General features: G+C 34.6%; 1 protein-coding gene across 10 annotated transcripts in view; it reads right to left on the reverse strand.

Moving 5' to 3' along the window:
- Positions 1 to 13,191, reverse strand: part of LOC115439748 (POU domain, class 6, transcription factor 2) — a 156,701-nt gene that overhangs the window by 110,395 nt on the left and 33,115 nt on the right. The gene's annotated exons all lie outside the window — the stretch shown is intronic.

Genomic DNA, 13,191 nt, shown 5'->3' on the forward strand with positions numbered 1-13,191 from the left:
TTTTTTGCAGTTTATAAACATTAATTTTGATTGAAAAGTATCATGGTCTTCACGCTAAAAGATGTACAAATGTTAGAAACAATATCGAACAATACGCTCGCACCTAACGCACGATAAGCAGAGAATAGACCCCAGCGCAGATTATTCATAGGCTCATTATCATAAAATTAACCGATAATAAATCATATAGCCGTTCCAATTAAGTGCAACAACCTGTACAACATCGGATAGTGGGGATTATTAAAGAACGCGGAAAAATATCTAACACGCGACTTTGGTATCTAATTTGAGCATTGCTCGTGACTTTAGCGGTTTCTGACGTTTAATAATGCAGTATAAAGCGACCTTAAAAACCGAATTACCAATAATCATTCGATAATTTATGTCAATTGTTCGTGATGTACATAAATATTTAGTAGTAAAAAAAAATAAGAAAAATATCACAAAAAAGTTTACCAAGATTAAAAAACAAATAACGATCAAAACAAATTACTGTATCAAGGCAATGGATGGTAAATTACTCTGAAAGTTCATTTAATTGAAAAAAGGAGCCGAATCCATAAGATAGTTTCCGCCGGGACGCAACTCGATCCCGGTAATGATCTAATTACTTTGATTAATGATACACATTTATATCCATCGTAAACGTACACTTTCCTATCTTGGGGAGACTGTTTCAAGGACATTAGATACACTCGCGCATTTAAGCGTTGGGTTTGAGGCTAGATTTTTGAAGATGATGATTTAGAAATGGTATAAATCTATATAAAATAATTAAAAAAAAAAATAAAAAAAAAAATCTATATATTATATAAAAATTAATCCCTGTTTCCCTTGGTCACGCCATCACGCGTGAACGGCTGGACCGACTTCACTATTTTTTTGTTGTGTTTGTTATTGTCAGGAGAAGGATCTTATGAAAAAAAATTAAGGAAGTTCAGTGGAACGTTAGAAAATTTAAGAAAAGTTAATTTCCGCGATTGATAGAATGCGCGTGTGCATATATAGTTAAGAAAGGACAACGTCTGTCGGGTCAACTAGTTTTAGATAAAGATATATATTTTTAGTATTATCACGAGAACAAGCTATGTGTGCTTTTGGTATTAAATAGATAACAATGTTATTTTAAATTTAGCTAGTGGTCAGTTAGAAATATTTGGGACAAATTAACATCGTGTTCAAGATTTCATAAAAAAAGATAATAACAAAACCGTTTTAAAATTAGAACTTTCGGGAAGGCATCTGTGGTCGAAAAAGGGATGACAAGACTAGCAAAATTGAAAAACTATCTATTGATGTTGCTATTAAAAAAAACACTTTTGACACAATTTTGTGATGTAGTAAACGAATAGTTAATAATTAAGAAGACTTTTTTCATTACACTAATTCATGATAATTACTTATTTCCACTTGGTAACTATAAAACATTAAATTAGTATGATTTTGCAAGTGATTTCATAGTTGGATATGCCAAATTCAAATTGCAATAGGATATCTATTATTTGCGTAAATATAAGAATTCATTATCATGCAAGTACATGTTACTATTCTCTTATTTTTCAAGAATTTTAGAAATTATTGTTATTATATTAATTCAGATGCTTAGAAATGAATGTTTTGTAAGACATAATAATGTTTACCAACATCTAGAACTAACGAGAGTGTAAAGAAGACTATACAAATGATGAATCTCAAGTTCATAGCAAATCAATACACTTTGTTTGGACCAGGATCTAAGTTGTTCTTCTGCAGTAGGTAGTAAATACAAAGGCGTTTCTGGACAACCCAATTTCCAAAATGTTTAATAGTCTTTGGATTCTATTGTCTTTTAATATATTCCACAACACCGGACGATGGAAAATGCTTGAGGCGTTCTACAATACCAGATGCCACTAATAATAAGTTGCTGCAATAATTTTAACTATCAAAATTAAACATCCGTAATTACAATGTTAAACCGTCTTTTGGTCATTAATAACTTCATGCTACTTACAGCGATATTATCTTACGTTTCGAAATGATTTCTTTGTACCCCACTCTCTAATCACAAACAGTAAGTGTGCATTTTAATTATATGGAAGGGTGCAGAAAGGCGCGGCGAGGCTTGAGGCGAGTGGCGGAGTGAGAAAACTTCGAACTTGATATCATTATCCATGTGGTGTTTCTTCGTGTTTTGCGAGTTATTTGGATGTTAATAACAATGCGATTTGTATGTTTGTAGTTTATATTATATTTTATTAGTTTATGTGGAAACATGTTTTGTTGTACATTGTTTTGCGCTCTGTAAATTTGCGATTTTAACGTTGGCATATTATTTCGGAACTATCAGTAAAGTATTTTGTATTCGCGAATTATTTGTATTGCTTATGAAATAAGTTTGGTCTTCAAATACGAAAAAATCTAATTTCATAGTTTATATATATATTTTTTTACTTTGAATGACGAGACCAGCTTGCCCTTTGCTTGATGGTAAGCGATACGACCGCTCATAAACAGTAGGAACACCATCCAATACCTTGACTACAAAGTATTTTTTAGTATTCCACAGCGCTCGGCATCCTGGGACAGGAGATGTTAAATCTTATGTCCAGTAGTCATCTACAACTTTTACGAAATCACAACCCATATTCATCAAAAATATATTGTCTTCAAGCCAAACTGATTCATACCAAAATCATTCACAAGACCGTCATGCCGTCCCAGCAAACTGCTTTGCGATTTAAATGTACTCGAAGGCGATCGTTAACTTTAATTCCTCCGTGTACCCGATGATAACAATTAGTATATTTTTTGTTTTTTTCAACAGCCGGCATATAATCATTGGTAAATGTCTCTAGTTTGCGTTGTATCACTATAAACTCCTTGTGATTATCCGTCGCCGGTTAATAATCGTCTTGGTGATATTTATTGCCGTTTGCTCGCTAATTATCAGGGAATTTTGATACTTGAGTTATTGGTCTACGCCGGCGAACCTCGTTAATTATATTCAATTTTAATACAGATATAATTGCCACGGGGTAAAGTTCTATTTCTACGTTATAAATGTGTGCAACGTAACGGGTTTCGATATATCGAAATGTAGATTAAAAACGTTCCAGCCCTGTATTTACGTTTCCTGCATAACCTTTAATTATAAATGTTTGTTTTATTTCAATCTATCAGCTATATTTATTAACCGGTGCCACAATTAGCTACGATTACATTGCAAATGCGATATTTTTAATTAAACCGAATAGGAGTTGTCGGGACATAATTCATCTTTTATCGGACATGTTCGTACTTATTACGTTTAGTGTTAAAAGTATATGGCTTAAACCGTGACGGTTTATTGAAACCATGAACAAAGCTTTGTAGTTTTTTTTTATGTCACATTGAAAATGTGTATTAATTTGAGCTCCTATAAAGAAAAAGAAACTATATGCTCTTATACTCACCGTTGAGATTGGTTAATCTGCGATTAGCGAGCCATCAAGCCAGGCAACGATGCTCAATCAGTAAGTACGTAGCATGTAATCCTCTCTCTAAAAACTTCACATCGTCTGCGTTTTTATTTTAACACAGAATTTAATTTCCTGTGCTCACGTGTCACGGGCCTCAAAAACTATTGCGCATCGCTCAACCGGTAATACAAAGCAATCTAAATTGGAAAATAGGCAACGCGCAGTGTGTGCTTACCAAAACGACCATTCTGAGTGCGACGCGATTAAAAAAAGAAGTCTGATGCCGATCGCGCCGCGAGAGGGGTGTGGGAACCCCGCCGCTACCCCCCATTTTTCGTATTTTTTTCCTTTTTTTTCGGGAGGTGGGCGCGCCCGGGTGCATGCAGCCAGCACCCACCTTTGTTTCGCATAAACAAATTAATTTCGGACGCTGTTTTTGATGGTTAATGTGTTCGAAAATTGGGATTTTTCATATGAGAATCGATGGCTTGGAAGGCGGACTTAGTAAATGGCGTGCGTCTGTTGAACGGTTTATTTAGTGGAAATAGTGGGGTCGCGCTTTGTGCTTTAGTTTTGCGTTACAATATCCGCATTGACTGCGTGGATAGCACTGCACCTATACACAATATTTCAAATGACCACTACTTGTGTAACAAAGACTTTGCCTCGGATACACTGAGGGTCAGCAAACAATAACAAAAGCCCGTTAAGTGAAAATTTGAGCAAAATCAATCGGATTAGATTATCACGTGCAATAGGTCCGTTCGCAAACTAAACGTCGCCGCGTCGGACAAATAAAAACATCTCGACCCAGTTTAGTCGCGGAACAATTCACGCGGACACAGATGGAATCAAGTGATAATCAGCCACTTCAGATACACGTACCGCGTACGGCGGGGGACACCCGTTCCCTCATTAAGGGTGGGGGTGGCCAGGACAATGCATGTTTGTACTGCTTTTTGCCCATTTTTTTCATTATTTCATTTCATTTCGCCCACCTCCACGTCCGCGCTCGCGATTGTGTGCCTCCGCTTTTTTATAATTCGTTACCTTTTTTTATCGGTCGCTCCATTTTCAGAGGATGGGCAGAGAGCGGCCCGGCAGACGGGCGGTTCGCACGCAGCGTTTTATACAAAAAAATACGACGAGATATGAATTTTGATTGTACTCGCCGTTGATATATAATTTATGGTGTATTGTTGGATTTTTTCACGTTAATTCAATAATAAACTTTTATATGTCGTGATAATAAGCAATTAATTACATTCAACTGAACTTATGAGTAAATTTTTTAACATAATTAACAAGCGTAAAGGTTACAACGCGGCTGCACTCCATTTGGGGAGTTAATCAACGTATTCTGCGTCATCAAACTCCAAATAAATTTCCACCTACAAAAATCACACTAAACGCCTATCATACTGCACAACACACCTTTCGATACAGCGTATCAATCTAACTCCTTAGCGTGTAAATAAACGTCATGGCATCATCCCTCACACGCTCGTCTACACCGCCAGTTTCATATATCTGATGGCCACTCGATCTAAGTTGTGCATTACTCATATTGTTAATAGAGTCTTTGTTGGGTGCTTCGATAGGTGCATATTGTCTGGTTTCACTCTCCACAACGCTGGATACTCTTATTGGATATAAAATGTCCGGTATTGTCACTATTATAATGCCTCTGGCTCGATTTGATTTCACGTCTCGTAGATTTGTGGCGTTTTGTAATTGCTTTACTGTTTTTGCGATATGTTGATTGGGGTTAGTTTAGTTTCTTATCTAAAGAAGTCATCATTGGTCTATTTAAGGTATTGAGTGATTTTATTTTACAAAGTAAGCGATACATTTTGGTGTAAAAACATATGCTAATTATCTCAAATTATGTTACATTTTGGAACGGAATAAACTCACCAAATGATGAGCTCTCTAGCTGTATTTTACCTACTAATTCGTATGTAAATATACATTATTATAAACTATGGGTGTGTTGTAAAATTTACATACTATTTCATAGATACAGGCGTAATCCTATGTCACTTTATATATATTTTTATTGCTTTGAATGATAAGACGAGCTTGCCGTGCGCCTGATGGTAAGCGATACGACCGCCCATAAACAGTAGAAACACCGTCCAACACCTTGAATTACAAAGTATTGTTTGCTATTCAACTGCGCTTGCCATCCTGAGACAGGAGATGTTAAGTCTTATTATGTCCAGTAGTTACACTGGCTACAATGTTCTTCAAAACATAATACAACAGTGACTATACACTGCTGCTTGGCGACAGAAATAGACATTGTGGCGGTACCTACCCAGGCGGACTCTCACATATGAGAGACCATCCAGTAAATATATTTTTTCTACTTCATTCATAAACTCTGAAATAGAATTTTATAACATGGGTATTGCGTGTTTCGGCCCATTATCCTTATAGCATACTGAGCAATATAGAATACATTTGTAAGTGTTTACGAGTAGATATATTTCAAATACAATTAATTTTGTACGTTTTTAACAAGTAAGATAATAACTCTTATATTAAACGAAATAGAATTGATTATTACAGCTTTTAGTTTATCATTATAATTAAAAATTACAAGTCTTAGGTTATTATAAATATATGTTTCAAAGACGAAGTAATATGCATTAATTACTTATGATTTATCGTTGTTAAGTTTAATAAATTGTCTTATACATAGTTTAATATCTTCTTTACAAAATTACACGGAGGGTCTATTATCTAGGGATCGATATTGTGTCGATAATGGTCTTAGTAATAAAGCAAGTAACAATAACATATTTTGTAAATACATTATAGTGAAAAACTCGAAACCCAAAATTATGAACTTGTTGTCTTCAATGTAAGAAACTGACATGTTAAAAGATTTATTTATTATGTTACGCTATATCGACTCTACATTTTTATAGCTCTAACATAATTTGTTTCATTTATAATTCTATGAAAAAATTATCCTCTTATAAATTAATTTTATTTCGCTGTACATATCCATACAAAATACATATCTATGTTGACTCTATATTTTAGTCCTACTATTTTGTTATTTATTATTTAATCTATGAAACATGTGTTTATAAATTGTTTAATTCTCCTAATATCGACTCAACAGTTTTCTATACCCCAAAAATTTGTTAAATAAATGGCATGAAATGCACACTTCATCGCTGCCAAACATTCTGTAATTTGGACACCACAAAAAATATATAATCAAAGAATCTCCACGCGTTCCACTGTGCGCATTTGTAAGTGTATTGAAAAAAACAGCCGAACGAGCTGTAATGTACGTGATTCCGCATTTTAATTCGTCTGTAATGGGACATCTCCCTTTTTAAATGTTTATTGCTTCTCTGTGTTTTTTTACCTTCGCATTATTGAGTTGAGAGTAGACGTCTGTGTGCATACGCGTTTTGCATCTACGCATGACCAGGGCTGATGGTATTATGACTTAAATGGAAATAATAATATCAATCTTGTATTATATATACTGTCTTACTGCGCGCGCGTTCTCTACTGCTGAGGGAGATTAGGCCTTAGTCCGCCACGCTGGCCTAGTGCGGATTGGCCGATATATCCTTAATTTTTTTTATAGAGAACGTTTCAGGTATATATGTTTAATCACGATGCTTTCCTTTATTGTTAAAGCAAGCGATAATTCACAAAGAATACATATGTAACTTGAGAAAAATCAGAGGTGTATGCCCCTTTATTTTAATTTGAGGACAATCATTTCGGCAGTTCGTTCCAGGCCCACCTAGGCTATCGCCGCTTCTATACTTTTCTAAAGATATTGAAATATTTATCCGAAATCAATATATTATGATATTTGTTTATTTTCTCTTTAATTAGTATATATTCCCTTAAATCAGTGCTCATACAAAATATGTTACTTAAAAATTCTGATTTATTTATCAATTCCGCTTTTTAAAATACTTTTTAGGGCTGCCTAATTCAAAACTATAAAATTTCACAAATAAAGCAAATTTAGATTATGCGCTATTCGACAACCCTAACCCGAGGTGATAGATGGCACATTAAAGTATTATTATAGAATATATTGATGAGATTATTTAATCGCTTATGCGAGTCGCTCTGTACCATAAATTGTTTTGAATATTCATTGGAAAATAATTGGATTTCTGTTATATACTTACGGTCGTAAAACGTGTCATGATTTCTATTCTTATTGACGTGGATTTTTGACGCGCGTGCGATTAAAATATAAGTTCGTGTGGAATTAAGAAATTCTTTCATTTTTTTTATATAGAATGTGAAATACGAGTGATTTTAAAAGTTACTTTAAATTTATTTTAATTTTATGAGGTTCGATGAAAGTATAAGTTTATGAGGAATTTAAAAAAAACGCGCAATTTCTTCTATGATAGCCTAGAGTGTCAAATACGATCTTAAAAGTTAACAGTAAATCTATTTTGATTCGATAAGGTTTTTAAAAGCTTCAACAAACTCGTGAAATTATGTGTTTTGAAAATCTTATGAGTGAAATATGGTACTGCTTAACTTTTGAAAACGTTTCTTTTTATACAAAAATTGTAATTACAAATAATTTATTTTAATTAAGGAATGTTGCCTTCCTTTTTTGCGACTGTTCATAAGAATTTCTCGTAGTAAGAATTGAGTCTTTTGAATCTAATCCCATGTTAATTTGTAGGCCGTCTAATAGTTGGTATAAAAGCATGATATATAAGACGCTATATTCCTGTTATATTTGCTTGTAAAAATAAACTATATTTCTTGAAAATTTATTATTAAAAATATTAGCTGTACTTATTAAGGTGGTAGCTCAAGGTCCATTTTCATACATTTTGTTTCGGCTTTAATCTGGGTAACTAAACAAGTATTGGCAAGTAAAGAATTTAAATTCACGTCTAGTTAGTGATTAGTTCTCGCAGTTGAAGAAAAATGTAAAAATAATTAATAATCATGGATATTTCTGCCTTTAAAATTTCGTCATATTAAATTTTAAAGGCCGAAATATCCATGATTATTAATTATTTTACATTTTTCTTTCAACTGCGAGAACTAATCACTAACTAGACGTGAATTTAAATTCTTTACTTGCCAATACTTGTTTAGTTACCCAGATTAAAGCCGAAACAAAATGTATGAAAATGGACCTTGAGCTACCACCTTAATCTCGTCTTATAACATTTATTTTTCAGTTTTTCGGCGAATTAAAAAAGCAAATTAACTCGTTACACGTATAAAAATCCCGTTGCCATGGTAACGGTGTTCCATAATTAAAATTAAATTTGGGCGCATTAGACGGCCAGAATCATGTGCTAATTGCGCAGAGCTACCAACAGTCGCGACGCGAGCCTGACAAACGACTTTGATCAATCACGGCCGTCCTCCGTGGGCAGCCCTGGCCGCGGCTGCGAGGAGATTTATATTAGCGGCAACCCTAGCTCGGAGGCGCCGGCATTTGAGGTTGTCAATAATCATTTACACGTGATTTTGAACTTTATACCCGGGTGCTAAGTGTTATTGTTGCTTGTTGATGAACTTTCGACTAAAGTATTAGGTGACATAAGTAAAATTGGAGCTTTACTTCATTGTACTTGTATTGACCAGTCATGAATGAAAGATAGGAAATCAGGAATTTCCCGTTTTCGATGGCTGTTTGATTTTAAAGAGTCATTAAGCTTTGTCAACTTCGTTTGTAATACGGCTTTTGTACATCTTTTAGGTGAAATTTGAAGTATGGTAGAATGTGTCTTTGGAATTGATTTGGGATGGAATAGGTTGGTAGACTGTTAACAAATTATGTGTTTCATTTTTAAATTAGTCCTTCTAGGATTCAACAAAAGAATAATGAACAGAATTCCTGACGTAACAATTTCAATCAGTCACATTCCAGTTGTAATAAACCATTACAAAACAAGGGTTAAGTAGACTTCCTTTAAGTACTGCCATTACAACTCAGATTTAAAATAAAACAATCATTAAATCCGCATAATGACACCGTAAAAATACCTCCACCATTTTCACTATAACTTTTGTAATTTACAAGCCAATTAAAATAAAAAATGGTTGCCAACCCCCGCACAGCCACCCCTTTAATTATGATTTTTTGCATTTTTTAATGATAATAAATTCGCTTGTCTGTGTTGCGGGCTCATAATTTTATATTGTTTGAAGACATACGAATGTTTTTAAAAATTGCATTTTACAGTTACTAGTTAATGTGGTTTACGAGTATATTATATCTGTATTTATTTTAGTGCGCTTTAGTCGTAAAACATTGTATATTTTAGTGTTTGAACGTATCACTAATTGTATATAATTGAATTTCTAAGACAATAACTTATGAAATAAGTGGAGTTATCTCCATAAGGTGTTAAGTATAAAAAAAAAAATTAAATCAAAAATGTTGAATTGCTGTTTCGGATCGCATTTGTAAATCAGTGAGTTTAGTTTAAGAGCAATTATAAGTTTTAATTCAATATACAAATATTCTTGCACGTAGTACATATATATGGATATACATACTTTACTTTTCCACAATGCCAACTTATAAAATATTAAATAAACGATAGTAACATTTTTTGTCATAGTAACAGAAAATTTGGGTATTGAACGCTGCTTAGTTGTATCAAGGCCTCAATGTGTTTCTTAGAATGAATTCTAATATTGTTTAAGCTTAACTTCTTGGAATAAGGGCTTTGCTTTTTAATAGGTAAATTAACGACTTGGCTACAAACTAATTAGCTGAAGATTAAGTATTTGTAAAAATAAGAAAGATAACGTTTATATCTGTGCAAATAAAGTTAGCAGTGACTTCGGTAAAGTTTGTTTCATTCCGAAAACAGAAAGCAATTGTTTGCGCGCGACCCTTTCGGCAAATTGACCCCACGTTTAAAGATGGGCTTAGAAAAACTAGATATGTCTCGCATATCGATACAACATTCAGTATTGAATTTACTATCGGCATATTTCAATGGAATCTGCTACATTTGGAAATGTAAAAGCAGTTGGTACTGAAAATAGTAACGAAAAAAGGTAAAATTTTCTAACATTACGCGTTCAAAGGAAGTAGATACAAATTGAACGGCAATCGGCTCGCGGCCGGCCGACAGCATACCTCACAAAAAGCCCAATGGTTAATGAAAAAACTACATGCAGTCAATATTTGATGAGAGCCAATTTAAATGTTCGTCCACTTGTAGACATCGCATAGTTCGATTCTGCAACGTCCTGTGCGGCCCACATGTGCGGCTGGGGTGGCCTCATCCCCCGCCGATTTCCCGAAAAAAAGGGAAAAAAAGAAGAAAAATAAAAATGGCGTGCGCACCGCGCGTGTGTGCGTCGAAAAAATGCAGATATAATGCAAGTAATAATAATAATAATAGGCGATCGGGCGGCGCGCGCGACCGCCCGCCACCACCCAATTTTCATTCAAATGTGCTTGGTTTTTTAAACTATTTTTTTTCACCGCCCCGATATTTTTTCGGGATTTTCCATTAGCAGTGCGACTGTCCTGACAGTTCGTCGTGTTGTCCGGTGTATAAGTGCTTTACCCAGTCTTTTTGTGCAATGCTCGGTTGATAGTAGATTTCATTAAAAGTTAAACATGTCACGGTCCGCGCTGCTAGAACACGTGTACACGAAATGTATTGTTCAGGTTCTCGTACTACTGGTTAGTTTAGCTTATCAAGCACTAATGTTGCATCTAAGATAAACGTCTTGGAGAGAAATATCGCATTTATTTTCATAAAATGTTTTAAAGTAGGTCTTAAAGTTAGTATTAAAACTAATTAGATTTAATGATCTAATACGATTCTAAATACAAATTTTGATACGATTTTGTACCGTTCTTTAATTTCCTTAAAGTATAAAACACATGACCCGTTGGCATGTCAATGAGTTTACATTGAAGAAACTCTACCATCGGGTCAAACTAGACTGGTTGAAAAGTAGGTGAACTTCGCGCATTCAAAGCGCCCCGCCGTAGCCTTGGGGAATAAAGACAAAGAATTCGGACATGGAAACTATGCTTTGTAACTAAGTTTTCATTTCTCGCACTTTCTCTTAGTCCTTACGTAATGGTATTCAAAATTGTACATAAATATTTGGACGCAAAGCCTATTTTCGACAAACGGATTTTTCCGGAGCGTTTTGAATTTCGAACAAAGTTGAAATAAAATTAAATTTTATCAAACATACACATAATAGCAGGGAAAAAACGCGTGTAGGCGAGGACGGGACGAGCGACACGAGCGCGGCCCGCAACCGACGACATGACATTCAATTTAAACTCGCACCAACAGAACCACGCGTTCAATAATTAACATAATGTACTTTTTCTCCGTTTTTTCACTTCCCGTTTGACACTCCATCACTCATGGAAATTCCATTTTCAATGCTGCTATATGAGGGGTGGGGCGAACGGGGTGGTCTTTGCATCCGCGCAATGGACATGGCGGTTTTGGGGAGACGGGTGGACGAAAAAAAGATTGTTAAAAAGGCTGGCCCCCGCCGCGGCGGTGTGTGAGTGCGTGTGGGTAAAAAAGCGCTCACTAATCGATACTATAGATTCTGAGGCAAGTAGGTTGAGGTACTACGCCGATTGGTCGGCGCGGGATCGCGCGGCGATTTTTTTCGCGGAACACTAACGAAGCGCGTGTTTAGTCTTTGCGACGACCTTTTGAGCAGAATGTGTGTCGTCTTTTTAGCGGGCGGAGAGCGGCTCAACACTTGAGGACCGTTCGCACTTCACTTTACCCGCGTTTTTGTTTTTACGGTAACGTGTTACGCGCGGGTTAGCGTTCTCGTTCCGGGAGCGCTGACGTCCCGTTTCTACCGCTTATTTTAATGGTCGTAATTTTGCTAATTTCGTTCTACTGGATTTCATTTTTTTCTAGACTGACAATGTTTTACTGGAGTTTACATTTTAGCTAAAACGAATTGCATTACAATATTCTGGTATCATTCATAAAATATTTACACACGGTTCGCTATACTTTTATAACGCTTTTTAATTGTAAATGCATTTTAAACTTAAGTGTTAAAAAAACACTGTCGTGAAATAAAAAGACAAAGAAATATAGAATGTTAACATTTCTTACATTGTTTTCATGTCATACTTTTTTTTATCATCTATTGGTATCTTAAGAAACGTATCTCATATAATACTGTTCAAATGCTGTGTACTAACACAAAAACCAATTTTCATGGGCAAATAAAAAGTATGTTCCAAACATATAATAAAAAACTAGTTTATTAATGAACAAACGCCCAAGTCATGAGAGATATTGCGAACCTAAAACGTTTTATTACTGATCGAAATATACTAAACTTGTTACTTTCTAATGATTTTTTAAGACTGACAATCTAGGCCTTTACTTACAAAACACTACCGCATGACTGTATTACTAATGTATAATTATAAAGAAGTCAAAGAAACGAGGAATTGTTACTGACAAATTAGCATAAACATGTTACTATTACAAAGATAAGGACTCATTTTAGCAATCGTGAGTAATTTTTTACAAGACATAAATAGGTTTAATTAATTTAAATGTAGTAAAAAGAAATCGATTTTTTATTTGCTGACGTTTTACATTTTCTTTATATTGATGTTTTTTTTTTAGTTTTAAATGCGCAAAGAAATATTACTTATTACTACTTCATACCAAAGATAGCTATATTTTAAAGTACAAACTTGCATAAAGGACATATTGTTATCAACCTTAAATCTGATAGAGGC

This window comes from Manduca sexta, chromosome 14, assembly GCF_014839805.1.
Source record: "Manduca sexta isolate Smith_Timp_Sample1 chromosome 14, JHU_Msex_v1.0, whole genome shotgun sequence".
Classification (NCBI taxonomy): Eukaryota; Metazoa; Arthropoda; class Insecta; order Lepidoptera; family Sphingidae; genus Manduca; species Manduca sexta.